Raw genomic sequence first — 19,941 nt, 5'->3', positions numbered from 1 at the left:
AAAAAGATAATAAGCCAAAAGGCAGTCGGCGCAAAGAGAGCGCAACAACCGCCGGTGTCAGATTAACTGTTTATTTTAGACAATATGTATGTGTGTGTGCATGTGTTTGCTTTTGCGCGCCTGTGTGCGTTTGCGCGCCTGCATTAGTAATGGTTTCGTAGCGCGTTGCGTACATTGTATATCTTGCATGCGCGCTATGTAAAAGCGTAACAGCTGTCCAGCGGTTTTTTCAGACGCAGAGCGCTAACGCACACACATACACACACTTACAAAATATATGCGTGTATGTGTGCGTGTCTTGTGTGCGCTCAGATAAAACATTTGAAAACTGACTCAACTCAAATCGACTGCGCTAACACCACTACCAACTACCAGCAGATTTGCCAGCTTAACAGCCAAAGCGAGCGGTTTGTGAGCGGGGAGCTAGCCAGCCGCTTGTCAGTACAGTAGAGTAATTTGAGCTGCTGGAACGTACATACGTGTAGTGCGCGCTTGCAACGGGTCTACGGGGCAGGTTTCTCGCAAACATTATTTTTTTTTGTTTGGTGGTGTACTTTTGGGGTCCAACTCGCAAAAACGGTACGCGAAAAATACGACATAAACTGGAAAACGGTATTTCGAAAACAGTTTTTGAACGCGTTATTTTTTTAAACTCGTGCTTATCGGGTTGAGGTTAGAAAAAAAAAAAATTTGTTTTTGTAAATTTCAGTATGCGTGGAAAAATTAAAAAAAATGGATAAAATTTTAATATAAAAAAAAATTTTTTTTAGTGTCAATAGAATTAGTGAAACGCAAAAGTAAGTGAATTTCGGTTAGAAAAAGACTGCCTAACTGGTTATTATACAGAGAGAATGCTGACACAACTGGCGGACTTTGTGTATTGTTCAATAAGAAATCAATACCAATACAGCAATAAGTGAACAACAATATAACAGCAAAAAAAATACAACAACAACATAACAGCAAAGTAAACACAACAAAAACGCCAGTTAAGCTAGAACAACAATAATAACAACAACAACAACAAGCGTAGACAAAGCAGACGTACAAAAATAAATGCAAAGCAACAAAGTAAACGACGTGTATCGTTACGAAAACCGGACCTGAAGCGACTGACATTCCATTGGTGACAGAGGCAATATATATATTTTTCTATTGGAAAAATTTTTATATTGAGAAAATATATATATATTACAAAAAAAAATTAAATATATTAAAATAAAAATACAAAATAAAACTCAAAATCATGCAAAGTCGCGGAATAATAATTTTCTAACATAAAACAAGAGCCAAGCGATAGCTGAATATTAAGCACACCAAAAATACACAGTTAATACAACAACCATAGCATACTAGTTTCAAGCTTATACTGGAAATATATTTTTGTACCAAAATATAAAAAATAAACAGAAGGTGCAAAAATTTGATTTGCAAATTTATACCAACAACAACAAAAAATTCAGTGGTTAGAAAGCAACAAACAACAAGTGGATATAAGATACATGGATATACACGTACACAGCTGCTGTTGCCCATATATGGTAAATTAATTTATGAAAATGAAAAATAAAAATATATAAATAAAATTATTTAAGAAAAAAATCATACACAACGCAAAAAATGAAAGGTTGCAAGAAGCTGGAATGTGCAATGCGACTCTTAGGGGCAGAGCAACGAAGCAAAAATAAAATAAAATTATAACAATAATGGATACATATATTAAAAAAATTTAATTTACCATTATTATATAAAAACTTAAAAAATTCAATAAAATATATAAAAGGAATTAAATTTAAAAATGAATTTAAAAAAAACTAAATGTGTAAAAAACACAAAAATTTACAAAAAAAATTAAAATTATATAAAAAAATAAATTTAAAAAAAGTATTAATTAATTTATTTTATTTATTAATAATAGAAATAATAAAAATAAAAATTAATTAGAACATATACAAAAAAATTATAAATTATTTTTAAAAAATTTTATTAATAAAAAAAAGTATTATATTAAAATGTTTAATAAAAACATAAATAAAAAAAAATAATCTTAAAAATAATTGTTCTTAATAAAAGTTTATAATAAATCAGGAAATTACAAAAAATGTTACTTAAGTGTAAATAGAACTTAACAAAACACAAAATTAAATTTAAATTAAAAATTATTATTATTTAAAGAGAAAGAAAAACTTTTTAATTTAAAAATTTAAAAAAAATAAATTAAATTAAAACTATTTGATTTAAATTTAAATAACGAACGACATTATGTTTTAAACATTTTTAATTACATACACATACATACAAATATATGCATTATAATAACTGCATATGAATTAAAAAAAAAAAACAATAAAGATTTAAATAAAATTTAAATAAACAATAAAATTTAAAATAAACTAAATTGCTAAACAAAAATTAATTTACAAATAACAAACACTTATTTATAAAAAAAAATTACTATAAAAATAAATTATAATTAAAAAATAAATTAAATTAAATTAAAACACGTGCGACAGCGTGAACATTTTTATTTTCTTAAAAACTTAAACTTATTAAAATTAAGTTCATAAATAAAAAACTTAAAAGACAAACTAAATAAAAAGTAAATAGATTAATTTAAATAATTTATTAATTTAAAATTAAATTAAAACAGCTACTTGTGCTTTAAAATTTTTAATTTCTACACACATAAAAGTACATGTGTATATTCAAATGTGTATGCCTAAACCGAAATTCATACAGCCACTTTTGACGTTTTGCTTTGTATTGCTTCTTTGCCTCTATTTTACTTTACTTTGTTTTTCGTGCCTTTTTTTGCGATTCTTTGCAAAACGAGTTTTTAATTTCATCCAGCGCTGCACGCAGAGTCGGTGCATTGCGCCGCCTGCCGTGTCATGGCACACGGTTCAGCTGTTAACGACTTTTATTGCCAACTATGCGTTGTTGCTTTTATTTTCTTCATATTTTTATTTATATTTTGCTTTTGTTGCAATTGCTATTGGCGTGGTTCGGCGGCATTCCACGCTTCTTGCAGAGATTCATTTTGCACTTCAAAAATGTGTGTGTGTATGTGTGGTTGTGTATGGTTTAGAATAATGCTTCGTTGAGACACTGACACAAAGAGCAAAGAGGTTATGTCTGAACAAAAAAAAAAAGTATAAATAACCAATATTGAAACTTTTAAACTATTAACTAGGTTTGGTGGTGCAAAAATTGAATTTCGCAGTATTAGCACTTTAAGGTATGTCTTTAGTAGCAAAGAAGAGAAAATAAATTTTGAATCTTATTTGAAACTGAAAAGTAGAAAAACAATAAAAAAAACATTTGACCATTTTTGATTTCAAGAACAAGAATACATAAGTAAAGAATCAGAATTAAGAGCACAAGTATATTTAAACAAAAAAATTTGTTGTAATTTAAAAAAAAAAATTTCAATATTTTATTTAATAAAAAAAATTGTATCATGTAATATTTTTTACTTCTCAAGTTTTTTACTTTCTTATGATAATTTGTAATTTTTACGAGAGAGAAAACACTTTCTATTAGTATTATTTTTGAACAAAAAATATTTTCTTTCAAAGATCAAAAATATTAATTTTTCAAAATTATCTTTATTAATTAAAAATAAGATAACTATTTTTTACCCCATTCAAAATCAAAGTTTTACCTTTTTTCTGAGAAATTATAATTTTTTACGAATAAGAAAACATTTTCGTTTAAAAATATTTTTGAAAAATGTCTTTTAAAACTTTTTATAAAATACTATTTTTTCAATATTTTCTTAAATACTAAAATTTTCTTTAAAAAAAATATATGAAATGCTATATTTTTTACTCCATTAAAAAGAAATTTTTAATTTTTTTTAATTAAAATTTTTTACGAAATGAATAAGAACACACTTTCGCTTAATATTAAATATTATTTTTATATATTAATGAATTAAAAATATTTTTGAAAAAAAAATGAAAAAGTTTTCTAGCAATTTTTCTACAAAAAATCAATCAATAAAAAAGACGATATTTTACTACTTAAAAGCAAAAAGCCGATTTTTTTAAAGAAATAAATGAGAAGAGATGTTTTTTAAGAATTTTGCTTTTTCAACAAAAAAATTTTTGTGTTTAAAGATGTTTAAAAACTATGGTAAAAAAATTGCGAATTGTTTTTAACTACTTTTTGAGTTATTTTTTTAATTTTATATAATTTTTTTTTTTAATAGCAGAGTTTAACAGTCAACTTCGTAGCGTACTATTTAGGATATATGTCATGCCAAATTTTTAATTTCAAGTGAATATAGGCCATGGACCAACACTATTATGGTGCTCTCATTTTTGGGTTTTTATTTATATTTTATTCATTAAAATCTCAAGAGTTCTTTTATCTGACTTAAGCCTGCTTTAAATATTAGCATTTAATAGAATTTAGTTTTTATTATTTGAAACAGCTGACGATCTTCTGCTTTGTGTCATATCAGCTGTTTTGATGATGTCAGATTAGTGTTTGGCTGCAAATGCCTGGTGCCTTAAACTTCTCTCTCAATTCTCTCTCAATACAAATTTCATGTTGAACAGGAATAACTTTCTGCATTTGTATATTCTCACTTCACTTCTTTACCAAGTTTAGCTTATATAGAAAAAATATCTAATTAAACAGTTATATCCTTGCCGGTTTGGAGTATCCTATACACGTCAAGATTTCACTATATTAAAAAATATATATATTTTTCTATGCACAGTTCAAAATCAAAAAAAAATTATTAGAAAGGAACTGGCTCAACAGCTGATATATTTCTCTCCTTTAGAGGGAATCAATGGATGAAGTTAATCATGTAGGATTTTAGAAACTCCGTACTGGGAAGAAGTTTGTAAAAGCTGCATATATTTTGTTATTAAAATATCGTTAACAATCGCTCAAGCCACGTACACTTCGATTAAATTTGCATGCCCATTTACTTATACGTAACCTTAATCGAATTGACACTGACTCAGCGGGATTGTGTCACACTTACTAAGCATTTATTTGGGTTACTTGAATATTTATGGCTTATTATGTACGTATAATATATATGTACATAGTTGTTGTACTAGATTTCTGATTTTGAGGGCGCTTGGGAATGTAAACACTTTGCCTCATTTATCGGTGCTTTAATTAGAGTTAATTTAATGAGTTCTAAAAACATAAAATTCATTAAACTGAACTAAAACTGAATGTCAAACGTTAGTTTAAGCAAAAAACTAATGATAACGGTAGTTAATTATATGACATTGTCGCATTTTAAAGTAATTAAATTTGACATAAATGCGAGGGGTTTAAAAATCAGTTGACAGTAATTTAGTTAGCTGTCTTGCTTAAGTCTCTAGCTCTGTCTGCTTTTGTTTTTGCTTTTAACTACTTAGTAATGAGTACTCTAAACATTTCAAGTTGTATTTTGTGTTTATCATAACTGTTGACGTTATACTTATACACTCGAATGTCAAATACACCTGACACCCTTGAAATGCACAGTTGGAAATTATTGGTTTCTGGTAGAAAAAATTGTTTTATGAAATTTGGATTACGATGATTTTAAGGTGGATTTGAAGACTGTGAAAATTTAAAATTTTCTAATTTCAGCTAACAATTGTTCATGTAATTTAATATAAATTAAATTTTGAATATTCATCGATCAAATTAAAGGGAAATATATAATTTTAGTGGTAGGTATTAAATTTCGAGTTAAAACTTAATGATTTTATTAAATCTTTATTTTGTTTATATAAGCGTGAGGGCACATTTAAAACAAAACTAGTTGTTTTCTTATACAATAATTAGCACAGAATAGTTTTCGGATGCATTAACAGTCGGAAAAATTTTCTATAAAGTTGAGTGCACACTCAGAACAAAACTCCAGAAATTCTTTTTGAGTTTTTTTTTGAGCTGTAGAAAGTTTTCTAAGCAATTTTGTTTATATTATATTTATATTATATTAGAGTTGTTTTCAGGTGGATTTATACACAGTGAAAAATATTTATTTTTGCTTTCGTTATAAAACAAAAATTATTGAATTTTAAAAACCGAGAAAAACTATTTTTATAATGAGGATATTGTTTATTTTAAAGAAAAATAATGTAATATTATGAATTTTTTTATTTTGCTTAAAATAGGTTGAGCTGTGTACAGGAGCATAAGACTGGAAAATAATATTAAAATTTTTTCATAAAAGTAAAATAATTTTTACTCTCATAAATTAAACCAATTTTATATATTTTTGATTATTTTATTAAAGAAATTATTTTTATTTTTCGTTTTACACCTCAAAAGAAAAAATTAGAATTTCAATAAATGTCGAAAGACACAGCTATAGTTATTATATACAGTTTATATTATTTGCTTAAACTATTACTTAAAAGGTTATAGACACTGGTGAATTTAAAAAAAAATCAAATTTTTTGCATGTATTACGAATGTACATATATCTGAAAATATTCTCCGAAATTTTGAAATTGATGCGAAAAATAGTTTCGGAGCTCTATCTCTATTTGTATGAATTTTTTTAACTTTGATTTGATTTTGATTTGTATTTAAGTTAATTTCAAGCAGAAAAATCTTCCTCACCACCAGTCACCTTTTTTTGGACACCGACTACGGGACCAGGAAATGCAAAATGTTTTAAAATAAATCTGCGTATCTATGTAGTTTTATTCAGTTATAAAAGACATTATTTTACTGGTTTTCTAGTGAATATAACCCTTTAGCAGTCCCCTGTGAACACGTCCTTAGGGTGCTGCTACAATGAGCTTCATATTTTATAAACAAAGCGATATGTGTTTGTAAATCTTTTTGTAATTAAGCAGTATTAAATTTTAATTCAATTTAAGTACCCCCACTTATTTTCAGCTGGAGCATGCATTTTAAAGTGGGTCTGTAAAGTTTGCCACTCTGCCACTTGTATTAACGAAATTCACCTATATTTTTGCCGACGTCAATTTTTTCATACTTTTTTCATGTGTAACTAGGTTTTTGCGCACGCCAATGTGCCACTTTTGTTGTTTTTTTGTCTACTATATATTATCAATACTTAAGTGATTATTATTACATACATACAAGTATACAACACAATGATTTTTAACACGTGTGCAACCCTGAAAGTTGTTTTTGTTGTTGTTATGCGTTAATTGCAATTTTTTGTTTATACTTTAAGTTGCGTTATTTTTATTTGATTTCATTGTTTTCTCTCATTTCATTATTATATTTATTGTTTATTTTAATTTTTCCTTCTCAACTGCACATTATTGTTGTTAACCGCTTTGTATTGTTGCTGTCGTACTCGTATATGTGTATGTATGACAGCGCCTACAATATTTTATTTACGATTTTTGTTGTTGTTCTTGTTGTGCTCCTTATTTTTGCAGCTACATTGAAGTGCAAATTTTGCAAAGTTTTAAAGTTTATTTGCTTGCCACACACTGTGCGACTGCCGATGGCCACCTTCGCCGCCATTGATGAGTGGCAAAAGGCAATTAAAAATTGAAAATAAAGGTTTTTACGTTTTCGTTAATGAATGGCGCGATACTTACGCAATGCATATAGGTACATATTTGGCGCGTCTTGGTGGGTTTTTATTTACAGTTTAAATATGGAAAAGGTGTGGATGTTCTTTGTTGAATGGATTTCTTTGTGGTACTGAATATTGAAAAAGCATTGTAGAAATTGTTTAATTTTTTTTAATTAATTTTTTTATTATAAATTTTTATTTTTTTTTTACTCCGTTGTTTTTTTAATTTTTTTTTTGTAACTTTTTATTTATTTTATATTATTAACTATTATTTTTTTAAAAATAATTTTTGTAATTCATTTTATTTTATTTTAATATCTTTGTTTAGGAAATGTAGATATTGTTTGTATTAATATTTTTTATTTTATTTAATAACATTTATATAATCATACTTTTACAAAATTTTTAATCATGTCATTATTTTTCTCACTATTTATTTAATTTGATTTAAATTCATTTATTTTTTAATTTTTATACTCTTGCAACATATTGCTACAGAAATCAGACCAAAACTAAGCCTACTTGCCATGGCACACAACATTAAATTCTATCTGATTTCTTGACTTTCCAGTACACAAATCAAAAACCAATCAATGTAAGGATAAAACTTTGCACGAATAACGACCCCTTTATGTCCAAAAATTATGGAAATCATTCCAAAATTATTCAAGCTCCCAGATACCGAAAATGTGGATCAAAGTTTTTATTGCGAAGTTTTTTTTTATCGAAGATATCGGTTAGTTTGTGAGGTATTTTAAAGAAATTCGGAGAGAATTCTTTTCTAATATAGTTTGCCTGCAGGTCAAAAATGGTTTGAATCGGATTAATAATTTCCTTGGACCACATATAGCTAATAGAAAGGTTTGCGAACTTCCGGTAGACTTTATACGGCATTTAACCGCAAATATGTAAGTTATCTTAATAAAATTGAGAGAGAGTGTATTTCTAATAACGGTGCATTTTTGTGCCTGAAATGGATAAAAACTGGTGAAAACTAGCCCTAGTCCCCATTTAACAAACCTTATGCGCCAGAAGATATCTCCCCGGCTTTCATCCTGGCAAGTTGCAAGAATATGAAATGTTAATTAATTAATTAATATTTTTTTTTGCAATTTTAAATTTTACTTTACGAAATAAAATTTAATCTTTATGGCATAGAATCAGTTGATCTTTTACTTGCTAGAATTTTATATTTTTTACGCATTTATCCTTTACTATCTATAATATATATTTTTTTGTAATTTCGTATATAAACCGCATTTTCAGGTACATACTCCACATAATTGTATAAATAATTCCATTGCATTAGATATTCTCGTGCCACAATCCAACTTGAAACCGCACAATGCCACCGAAAAGGTGCTTAATAAATCAGAAGCAGACTCACACACACAAAACATTTTCATTTTCATACATAAACACACACAAACAAGCAAATGTTTCAACTCCAGCATACCTTCGCTGTTGCCAACTAATTCAATTCTTACTACTGTGAAAAACCTGTTTTGTAGCAAAGCCAACATGAAGTTAAGGAGCCTGCCTGCAACGCCACAGCAGTTTCCAATTTAATTCTGTCAGTTTCTTTAGCTTGACGCCAATAGCAGTAGAATACTCACACAGTCTTCTTCAAATATTTCATTTCTCCCCTTTTGCATCGGCAGACGGATCTTTGTTGTAGCTGCTGCTGCTGGTGTTGCAGCTTCTGCATTCACTCACCGCCATTGCAGACAATTTTTGCTCCCGTTTCCCGCATTCTACTTGCTCGTGCCTCTACTCGTCGCTCGGCTGAACGACTTTTGCTGCATTTCACATCCGTTTGCCATATTCTACACATTCTGCCTGTTTGCCTCGAGAAAAAAAAAACTTGCAGGTGAGGAAGGAAGTCATCAGCGCTTTATATTTTATTTTATTCCATCTTCTTTATATCTTAATCTAGTTGTAAGCATTACTTATATTAGTCGTCTTTTTTTATTGCTGATAAGTATGCAGTCGCCATTCATTAGATTTTTTTTGCGCTTCCATACTCAGCCGCCAATCAAACTCCAACATATTCTCACCTCGGCCAGCTTGTCTCTATCAGTCGCGCTTTACGTTTGCCTTGTCTTTCTTTCGAGCGTTTAGCAGATTTAGATTATCTTATAAATAATCTGTGCGCTTGTTTTTTAAAACAACGAAATGTCCTAAAGACAACCTGCTTGTACATATGACTGAATGTAGAAGCGTCAAAAACTGCTAGATGGAGTGTGGCCTTCCTGACGACCCGGTGAAGGCATATGACGCGTGGAATTCTGAGAAATCGCTGTGATTTACGATATTGCAATTTCGCTTTGCTTACAAATTGTCACTGTTTTGATGCCATGGCAGAGATAAGCCAGCAATGAGTGTGCTATTAGTTGCTATTAGTTGTCTAGTAAAAGCGGTTCTCTGAATAGCAGAGGGTTAAAGGAAGTGCGGAGTTTGTTTCTGATTTAACTCATATTCATATTCATCCAACAAAAATATCAAAAAAAAAAACTATAGCTCTCAAAAGCCCTTTGAGGTTGTCTAACTGAAGAGCCGTAATTCTCTCAGTATTGTAGCGAGCAGATGCTCCCGTGGAGAAATCTTTTGATCAATGTTTAGGATTGAGAACACAAAGAACTTACTTGAACCTTAAAAGTTCCCTGAGGTCACATAAGTTTTTCTATAAGTCTGTTTGAAGGAGTTCTTTCATAATCTACAATGGTATTTCTAAGGTCCACAGCGTTTGTTGAAGATGTACAAATCATATTTGATCACACACAATTTCTAAAAGTTAAAAAGCGAGCGAGTGGATCTAAACACATATTACCGGTTATATTTAACTTTAAACAAAAAATGAGAACAGAAGTTAAGGTTCTGCCTTACAAACATTTTGAGGTGAATATTTATAAAGAAAATTTGGAGGCAAGTCCATGATACTGAAGCTACTCTACCTCAGTATGGATGCTTCGAAAGCACGTACATTTCACACGACCCTAAATGTAGGCAACATAACATTTACGCTAAGTAACTAGTAGTGAAGTGATAAAAATACTAATATTTTGCCTGTAATTAGGCACACATGAAAAATTCTGTTACAATGAAGTAATTTAAATTCATTTATTTCTGATAAATTACTGTCTAAGAAATAATAGAAATAGACTTGTTGCCTACAATTAGGCTCAACTTTGTTTCTAACTAAGGTAACGTAACGACTTTAAAAGCAATTAAAGTGTAAAAATTTAAACTGTTATTAAAAATTTGCTATTTGACAAAAAAACTTGAAGCAAAATAAACAAATAAAAGTTCCTAAACTCCAAATGCCACGAAATTCAATGAAAATAATTATCTTCTTGCGTCAGCACTCATCAATTTAATGCCATTCAATAGAGGAAATTCAATTCAATTTATTTTGCACTTCAACCGTTGCTTGTGACCTTGCGGCAATGTTGCTAAAAGCTATAATGAGGTTGTAGGTTGTGGCGCCTAAAAGTCGACTAACGTAAATTTCATACACTCGAGCCCGTGGTTGGTGTAGTGTTGACGTTTTTCCATTCTCTATTCTTTGTTTGTTAAGTGTATGAGTGTTTATTTTGGCAGCGCGAAAAGAGAAAGCACATAGCGAACGGGGGTTTGTGGCCACTAGCAATTCCCAAAAAGTATTTTAGCGCACATTGCAGTGGTGGGAAACGATTTTGTGTTGTATAGTTGAAGCGCTATTTCCAAGGTAAAGCGGCATTTTATTATGACCGAAAGCATTACAATATGGCTAAGGGAAGGCGGAACCAAAAATAATTTCCAAAAAATAGTTACAACTGACATATTTATGATGATTAATAGGGCAGTATGTTTCACAATTGTGTAATAAGTATATTTCTAGGCGCACATCATCACTTAGCTGGCGCTCAAGGTTGTCGAAAACAAAAGATTGACTTGTTTTGCATGCTTCTAGACGCTGCAGTGCTATATTTTCAAAATTACTGACACTCCGTTTGCGGATTTTTGAGGTAGAGAGTTACACCCTTTTTACTGTAAATAAGTGTTTACTCAAAGCTCTCTGCGGCTGTCACATTATAGCCTATATGTAGGGCAATTACATGCTGACCTGCACTTGTTGGGTTTCCCAGCGTCATTTCCGCATGTGTTTGCTGCCGTACCAATTATACGACACAGGTCAGACTGGCAACGGTCATTGCTTTTGATGCCGTTGTTTGTTCTGTGAAGCTATGGGGTAGTAATATATTTTTGTCTATCGATTTTCAGGTAATTTTAGACCATTCCTATTTTCACTGACATGCAAACTAGAGCCGCACAATCACATGGATGAGTTAAAGGGAGTTATTCCACTACGCTGTGAATGCCCGAGAAAATTCATATACTGAGCACATTAACAAAAATCCTTCTTTTTTTATAGAAATTTTCCAAAAGTTTGGAATAACACTTCAGTGGCTTGTGACAGCTTTAACTGTTATATGTAGTATGGATATTGTGAATATATGTAAATATGTTCCTTAATATGTGAGATGCCATTTGCTCTTAAAGCTTTTGAAAGTATGAAAGCTTAGATAAAGCTAAATCTTTTGCTGAAAAAAGTTTTCATATGTAAAAAAAGTTAGCTAGAATAGCGCTTATCTATTTATGTATATATATATATATATATATATTAATAAATTTCTTATAATGAATGTATTTTTAAACGTTTAAAAAATATATATAAGATAAAAGAAAGCTCTGAATTAATGTTGATATAAACTGACGAAAGCATATAATTAAAAAATATATAAACTTAAAGAAAACTCTGAATTAGTATTAATTATTAAAAGTACAGATTTTTGTAAAAAGAAAGCTTTCAGGAAAGTGTAAGCTTTGTCAATTAATATCTTTAGCCGTTGATTGAGTGAAAATCAATAAATTTTTAAATCTTTGATATTATAAAAAGTTCTCAAAATAGCGGAGCTTTCAGTGTCACCACAAACCTACTTTTGTTATTTTTTAAACTAACAAAATAACAAACAAAACTCCTAAGCTAGTGAAAGCTCACCATAATAAAGCTTTCGTTGACAACGTAGCTGAAAAAATTAGCTTTGGCTTATTGATACCATTGTAATAATATGTACATAGTAAAAGGTCACTACCAAAAAGCTTTTATTGGCATAAAAGCTTCGAAAATTAGATATTGCTATTTTTTACCATTGAAGTAGCAAAAAATAACTCTCAAAATCGTGAAAGCTCACCATTAAAAAGCTTTCATTGACACCAAAGCTCCAAAAAAAATATTTCGGTTTTAGATTTATGAAAATATTTCAATTACCACCCAATATCATGGCAATTACACGCGTCTCGTCGCACATTGTCAGTTGAAAGTCAGTGTTGCGGTTTCACCTGCGCTCAAAAGCAAGGAATCAGAGCATGTTTGACGCAAACGTAAAAGTAGTGAAAAGTTAACAGCTAGATAAAAATAAATAAATTACCGTAAAGAGACACTAACAAAGACATGCTTCAATGCGCATATGAGTCACATACACTCAGTGACAGACAGCCAACACAACACTAACACTAATAATCAAAGCAATTATTATTGTACTTTGAATAATAGCATTGTAAAGCGCAGAAAAAAAAATGGCATTTATCCTCATGCAAATTGCATGCCGAATAGTGATAGTGTGACTGACTAGTTGACTGCACGAGTGACTATTGAAAAGTTAGTAGATACATAATTTAGATAGCTTTTGGTGGTGAGGCATTTGTTTGCAAATCGGCAAGTTCACAAAACTTACAAACAAACAGGTTATATGTGTGTGTTTATACCCCAAACACTAACTGAATGTACCGTTTGTCACGAAATTTGTAACATCCAGAAGGAAACGTCGGAGACCCTATTAAATAAATATAGGTATAAATGATCAGCGTGGAGAGCTGAGCTAGAGATATTGATCTGAAATTTTGCACACTTTCTCTTCTCTCCAAGAGGCCGCTCATTTGTCGGAACCACTTAAATTGGAATATAAAAAAATACTATAGCATATAGCTGCCATACAACCTGACCGATCAGAATCAAGTCCTTTTATGGCAAACTTATTTATTTGATATGAAATCTTCACGAAATTTTGCACGGATTATTGCCAAAGACAACGGTAACGATCGAAAAAATTATTCAAATCGGATCACTATAGCCCATAACTGTCATACAAATTGACTAATAAAAATCAGTTTCATGTATGAGAAAAAAATTTATTTGACGAAATATCTTGACGAAATTTAGCATGGAATATTGCCAAAGACAACGGTACAATCACCGAACAAATTGTTTGGATAGGATGACTATAGCATATATAGTTGACTAATCTAAATTAAGTTTGTGTATGGAAACTTTTTATTTGTATAGGGTATTATAGCTTTGCTGCAACCGAAGTTAACAATTTTTTTGTTTTTTCAATAATATGTCATGTGCTTTTTTGTTTAAATATTTGTATAAAGCTTTGTATATAAAAAGCTTTACAAGTACTTAAGTACTAAAGCGCATTAACTAATTTGCTTTTCATCGATTTACTAATATTTACATAAACAAATAAATATATATATATACGCTAATATATATATATATATATATATTATATGTATTGACCTCACTCACCTGACCGGATATTGACTTTACGATTTTAATTGCTCATTACTGAATTCGTTGAATGGAAAATTGTGCCCGAATTACGTGCTTAATTTAATCGAATTTAATGCTTTTTTGAATTGTAGACCCTGTCGCACTAATTAAATATTTCAGTTTACTTGACGTTGTAATCAGTGACACTGTAATATTTAATCTCTAAATTATATCCTAAATAAATTAGGCACCAGCGACAGCCCACATAGCGATAAAGTACTTGTTTAAATATAAAATAACTTCAACGTTCACTATTATTATATAATTCATATTAAATAAAATATAACGCCACATTTTAATTTAAACTTTTTCAACAAAAATAATTAGATTCAAGTACAGTGAAAGCTCAAAATTTATTCGAAACTCAAATTGACTTTAGTGTATAAGTTTTACACACACCTCAAAGCAATATATATACCAATTGAGTGAATGCTCATGAGTAGAAAGCTTTCATCAATGTGAAAGCTATATTAAATTTTAATTGAAATTCGGGTGTCGTGCCACAATTGCCATAAATAAGCAAAATCTAGTTTCATTAACAACCTCACAGAACTAGCTTTCATGGGTAGGCTTTCATAAAAATTGAAGATTCTACAAACAATAATACAACATTTGACAGTGCTATGACCTCACAAACTTTACAAAGCACGCTTGAGTATATGCGCACTATAAAAAAGCTTTCCTTAATGTGAAAGCTTTACAAAACGCTTATATATTTTGTTATAGAAAGCAAAAAGCAAAAAAAAAAACAAAAAAGAGCTTCGAATTGGATGAAAGCTCAAAACAGTGAAACTTTGATCAGTCTGAAAGCTTCACAATGCCTGAAAGACAACACATATATCGCTAAATAATAATCAACAACAAAATCGATAACGAAACATAGGTATGTAAAAAGTTTTCAATAATGTGACAGCGCGTCAGTTGAAAGCTTTAATTAATTTAAAAGTTTTTTAATAATTTAATAGCACACCAAAATATTTTTGCCGAAAGTATCACTAAGTATACATTTATACATATAAAATAATTTCATTGTCACACAGACCATCTAAACCACCCTCGTAGCGCACAGCTCACCTTGAAGCAACACATTATCTGTCGTCTGCCAACCGATGCGGCTTTGTTTGGCACAGCTTATCACTGTGTCCATTAATTAACAACTTCTCCACAACGTAACAGTTAAATATTAGATAAGCTTTCTTTTTGTCTTCGCCAGCAACTCGAGCACGCGCTTGTTGTTATTTGTTTATATTTGCTGTGGGTGGAATAAGCAAATCCAGCGTCTGAATGCCGCAACGCGTACTGATAAGTCTGGCAAATATTTGCGCACTTTGAGGCGCACAAACTTCAGTAGAAGTTTGGAATAAATAAGTAGTGAAAAACAATAATTTCTTACTTGAACGCACTACGCCACTCGGCGTCTGTTCTTCTCTACCGCCAAGCTGAAAAATATGACACACTTGAAGCTTCAAAAAGACAGGCAATAAGAAACTTGCAGCATTTTGTGGTCGCTTTGCGATTTGTTGGCATTGCTCGGTTTTTATTCTTTCGCGTGGCTCTTTTGTATTTATTTTATCTGTTTAGAGCAGGTCAAGAAGTCACGAGAATTTGCATATCTAGCAAAAGTTTGCACAACTCGAAGGGAATACAAAACAAGCGTAAATTCTTGACAAAGTACTGCAAATAAATATTGACTTTTGAAAAGTTTGTCTAACATTGTGGTATTTTTTTTTTTAATTTTAAAGAAATTTATTTGACGCGATGATGCTAAGAAATATTTTGGTGGCGAACTCTGAACTTTACTTTCATTGTATGGAAATAATAAAATTGGAATATTTGTGAAATAAATTGCTGGATTATACTTGGTTTCAATTCTCAAAGCAAAGTTTTTTACGGTGCTGAGGTAGGCTCAAAGAACAATTTTCAATTATTATTTTATTTATGTTGTTTACAATTTGCAAAGTAAATAATACAGGGTGATCAAAAGGTACCAAAAAGGCTTTGTAAAGCTTTCGAAAGCTTCGGAATGAAAATAAAAAATAAGACACAAAGTAATGATAAAAAATTAATAAATTATTTATAAACATTTTTATTTAAAAAATTAAGAGAAAAAACATATTAAAATAATAAAAAATAATATAAAAAATATTAACAAAAATAATTAACAAACAAATTACGGAATAAATAAATTTAAATTAAATAATCGAAAATGAAAACATATATAAAATGTAAAATAAATAAAAATTAAATACATAATATATTAAAATTTTTTATGATATAATATAATTATATAAATACACATATGGTTTTTGTTTATATGGTTTTGAGGTATAATAGTTAAAATATTAAAATAAAAATAAGTTGGAGAATCAATTTCTATTTTCTTTAAAATATAACATAAAATATAATAGTTAATGTGATTTAAAACAACCATAAATAAAATATCATAAAAAAAAAATTAAAATATTATTAAGAAATCTTTAAAATTAAATTATTAAAATTTTAAAAATTTTATGTAAATAAAAAGATAATTTTGTGAAATTAAATTATATTAAATAAAATAGCCAAAAAATTAATAAAAATTTGTTGAATTAAAACAAAAAAAAAACACGATAAATAAAAAAATATTTATATTAAATTATATAAAGTATAAAAATTCATAATCCAAATTTTATAAAAAAAATAAACAAAACATAAGGAAATAGTATTACTTACATATATAAAGAAACTTATAGAATAATATTTAAATGAAAAAATCTAACTAAATAAAATAGAACACAAATAAATAAACCAAAAAATGTAAAAAACTAACAATAATATGTAATTAATAAATCATTTTATATTAAAATACTCTCAAACATAAAAAACTTTTTCACAAAAAAAAATTATTAAATTATTAGATTTAATACAAGATATAAATACAAATCTTAAAACAAATAAGAAATCTGATACATAGGTTTAGTTTTAAATTAATCTTTTTGCACCTAAATACTTTCATTTTGGTCAACTGTTTTACTAATGCACAACAATATTATAACTACGAAAATATTTGGGAATTTATTTAGTTCTAGGAAAGTATCTAAGTTGCAATTCTGCTAATTCTCCTGTTATGAGTTATTAATTTGCTACTATTAATAAACAAAATTTTGGTTTTCTTAAAAAAAAATAACAATTTAAACATTAAAAACACTTATACATTAATTTGTCATTCCTCTGAGTCACCCAGCTTTGGGCAGCACAATGTTTACATCTTTCCGTTACTAACATCATATGATTCTTTCCCCTTTCGTTCACATATTTTGCATTAAAGTTTGGAAAAATTACGCAAAAATATTTGCTATCTGCACACACGTACATACGCGTATGTATGCATGTAGGCAGTTGTGTATAAATAAAGCAGATATTTACATAAATCTGTGCAAACGGCAGTTGTTGGTATGTGTGAATCACGCTGGGCTCATTTACATGCAGTTCATTACTACGATTTTTAAGTACAAAAAAATTATTTATGCATAATGAATGAAATCCGAAGATTGATCTTCGCTGCTTTGTGAATATTTTATATGTAAGTATGTACATATACACTCATAAGCTATATATGCCGATAAATAATTATTGTGTAATTAGTTGTGGTTAATGACATTAAGCATAAAATAATAATATGAATGAAATTGGCATTCGATTTGTGACTTGTAGAGCCGGCTCATATGAATTCATGCGTAAAAAAATACCACAAATTTAGTCATTTGTACAAAATAAGCTATGACAAATATGCATGAGCATGAAGTCGAAATGAGTTGCGGTCGCGAGCGTTATGTGTTTGAAAATGTTAAGCATTAAGCGCTTTTTAAATATTTAAAACGTGTTTCGTGCGCAATAAATTGAGGTTATGTGTGAAAATGAAATAAAATATTGAAATGGAATTGTATGAATAAATAAATGCACAATTTATAATAAATATTAAAAGCAGTAATAATAAATTTTTATTAATTTTTTGCATGATTTCGCTCATGACACGTGTTGTGTGATTTTGTTAGAAGCAAAAAATAATGATTAATAATAATTTTTACTAATTAGCAATACACTGTTATTAACGGTAATTAATTTTTTGCGCCCTTTGCGAAAGTTTAAATATGCCAGGTCATAAAGAAACAGTTTATAATAAAAATGTGAGCTAAGGGCGTAGTTGGAAAACACTGAGATAACCTCAATATTAATAAAATCCCTACTACAATTGAGTTTTTTTTTTTTACTTTTTACTGGGTATAATTTCAAGTATTGGACCAAACTTATTTCTTTCGAGAGACTGCATCATAAGGACACAAAAGTAATTTCTTCATATTTCAAAGTTAGTCGAAATAAATCGAAATATTTGTCTTTAAATCTCAAAATTGGGCTTATCTTGTCAAATCAAAAAGTTTTCCATACAAGCATTCAATTTTGATTTCTTGGGGAGCAAGAACTCTATGTGCTAAATTTCAGGTCAATAAATCAATTTTATTTTAAGGCCTACAATTCGATAATCTATGTATATATTCCAGAAAGCACTTTCATCATTACAGTTAATCTGCTCTGTACTAAGCAACTCCTTGTAAAGCATTCAGCAATGATACTCAAAAAAGTACTCATTCAGACATCTACCAAAGGAGGCATACATACATTTATTTACATATACAAATACATATTGAAACTCAGGCATATCTCTGTAATCTTTGAGCATCCCAAATCCGCATATTACCAGATGACAGCTGTGTTTCTGGATTGTGCGCGTGTTCTACTAGCACAACTTCTACCACGCCTCTATTCAAAAAGCAAAACGCAGCAACAAACATGTTCAATTTACAAAAACAACAGTCAACAAATACTCATTAGTCGACAGGAAGCGCTGAGCAATATTTCCTACCTGCAGCGCGTAGCAGTCGAGGATAACACCAATACACGGGCATTCTCAGTGTAAAAGACAGTTGAAAGTGGTGGCATGGCATGAGCGCAATCGAGCAAGCTGCCACAGCATGCTGACACTCTATAAAGCAAACATAAATACGATATGAGTACAAACCACGTGCACGGTAAAGCCGACACAGCAAAGGCACCGTGTGTGGTTGCATGAAAAATATGTGAAAAAAAAAATTAATTAAAACTAGAAGAAACGTTAACTACGACTGCACCGAAACTATAATGCCCTTCACAGGTGCATTGCTTAAAGCATAAAAGGGTATAAAAAGATCTGTATCTTAATTTTTATAAGTCAGTTTGTATGGCAGCTATAACATATAATATAATAGTCCGATCTGGAAAATTTCTTCGGATATTATAGCGTTGTCTTGGACAATAATCCATGTCATATTTCGAGAAGCTATCGTGTCAAATAAAAAAGTTTTCCATACTAGAACTTAATTTCGAGTGTTCACTTTAAATGGCTGCTATATGCTTTAGTAGTCCGATATCGATGCTTCCGATAAATAAGTAGCTACTTGGTGAAAATGGTATATGTGCAAAATTTTAGATCGTTATAGGGTCTCCGACGTTTCCTTTTGGCTGCTACAAACTTAATATACCATGTTCAAGGTATCAAATAACATTTACAATAAATAATAAATTGTGGCCTAGCAAATCATTTTCAATTACTCAAAATTTTATTTTCGATATTTTCACTTTTATTTTTTTGTGTCACTCCTTACCCACTGTGCGCACATTCGGCTTTGTTTTCATGGCTTTTCTACTTTAGCGTTTACTCATCTGCTGCGCTCGAGTGCTA

General features: G+C 29.5%; 1 protein-coding gene across 5 annotated transcripts in view; it reads left to right on the top strand.

Moving 5' to 3' along the window:
* The window catches only part of numb (NUMB endocytic adaptor protein), a 101,029-nt gene that overhangs the window by 48,593 nt on the left and 32,495 nt on the right, over positions 1 to 19,941 (top strand). The window contains exons 1-2 of one of the 5 annotated variants that reach the window (XM_070107039.1): positions 15,465 to 15,857; positions 15,929 to 16,086. The exons of 2 other annotated variants lie outside the window; for them this stretch is intronic. The gene's annotated coding sequence lies outside the window, so the exon portion shown is untranslated. Of the gene's footprint in view, positions 1 to 704; positions 1,542 to 15,464; positions 16,087 to 19,941 lie in introns of those variants that run through there. 2 more of the 5 variants (XM_036370583.2, XM_070107038.1) reach the window with 2 other exon arrangements.

Source organism: Bactrocera oleae, chromosome 3 (assembly GCF_042242935.1).
Source record: "Bactrocera oleae isolate idBacOlea1 chromosome 3, idBacOlea1, whole genome shotgun sequence".
Taxonomy (NCBI): domain Eukaryota; kingdom Metazoa; phylum Arthropoda; class Insecta; order Diptera; family Tephritidae; genus Bactrocera; species Bactrocera oleae.
The sequence above is the reverse complement of the archived record's forward strand: the minus strand, read 5'-3'. Positions and strand labels throughout refer to the sequence as shown.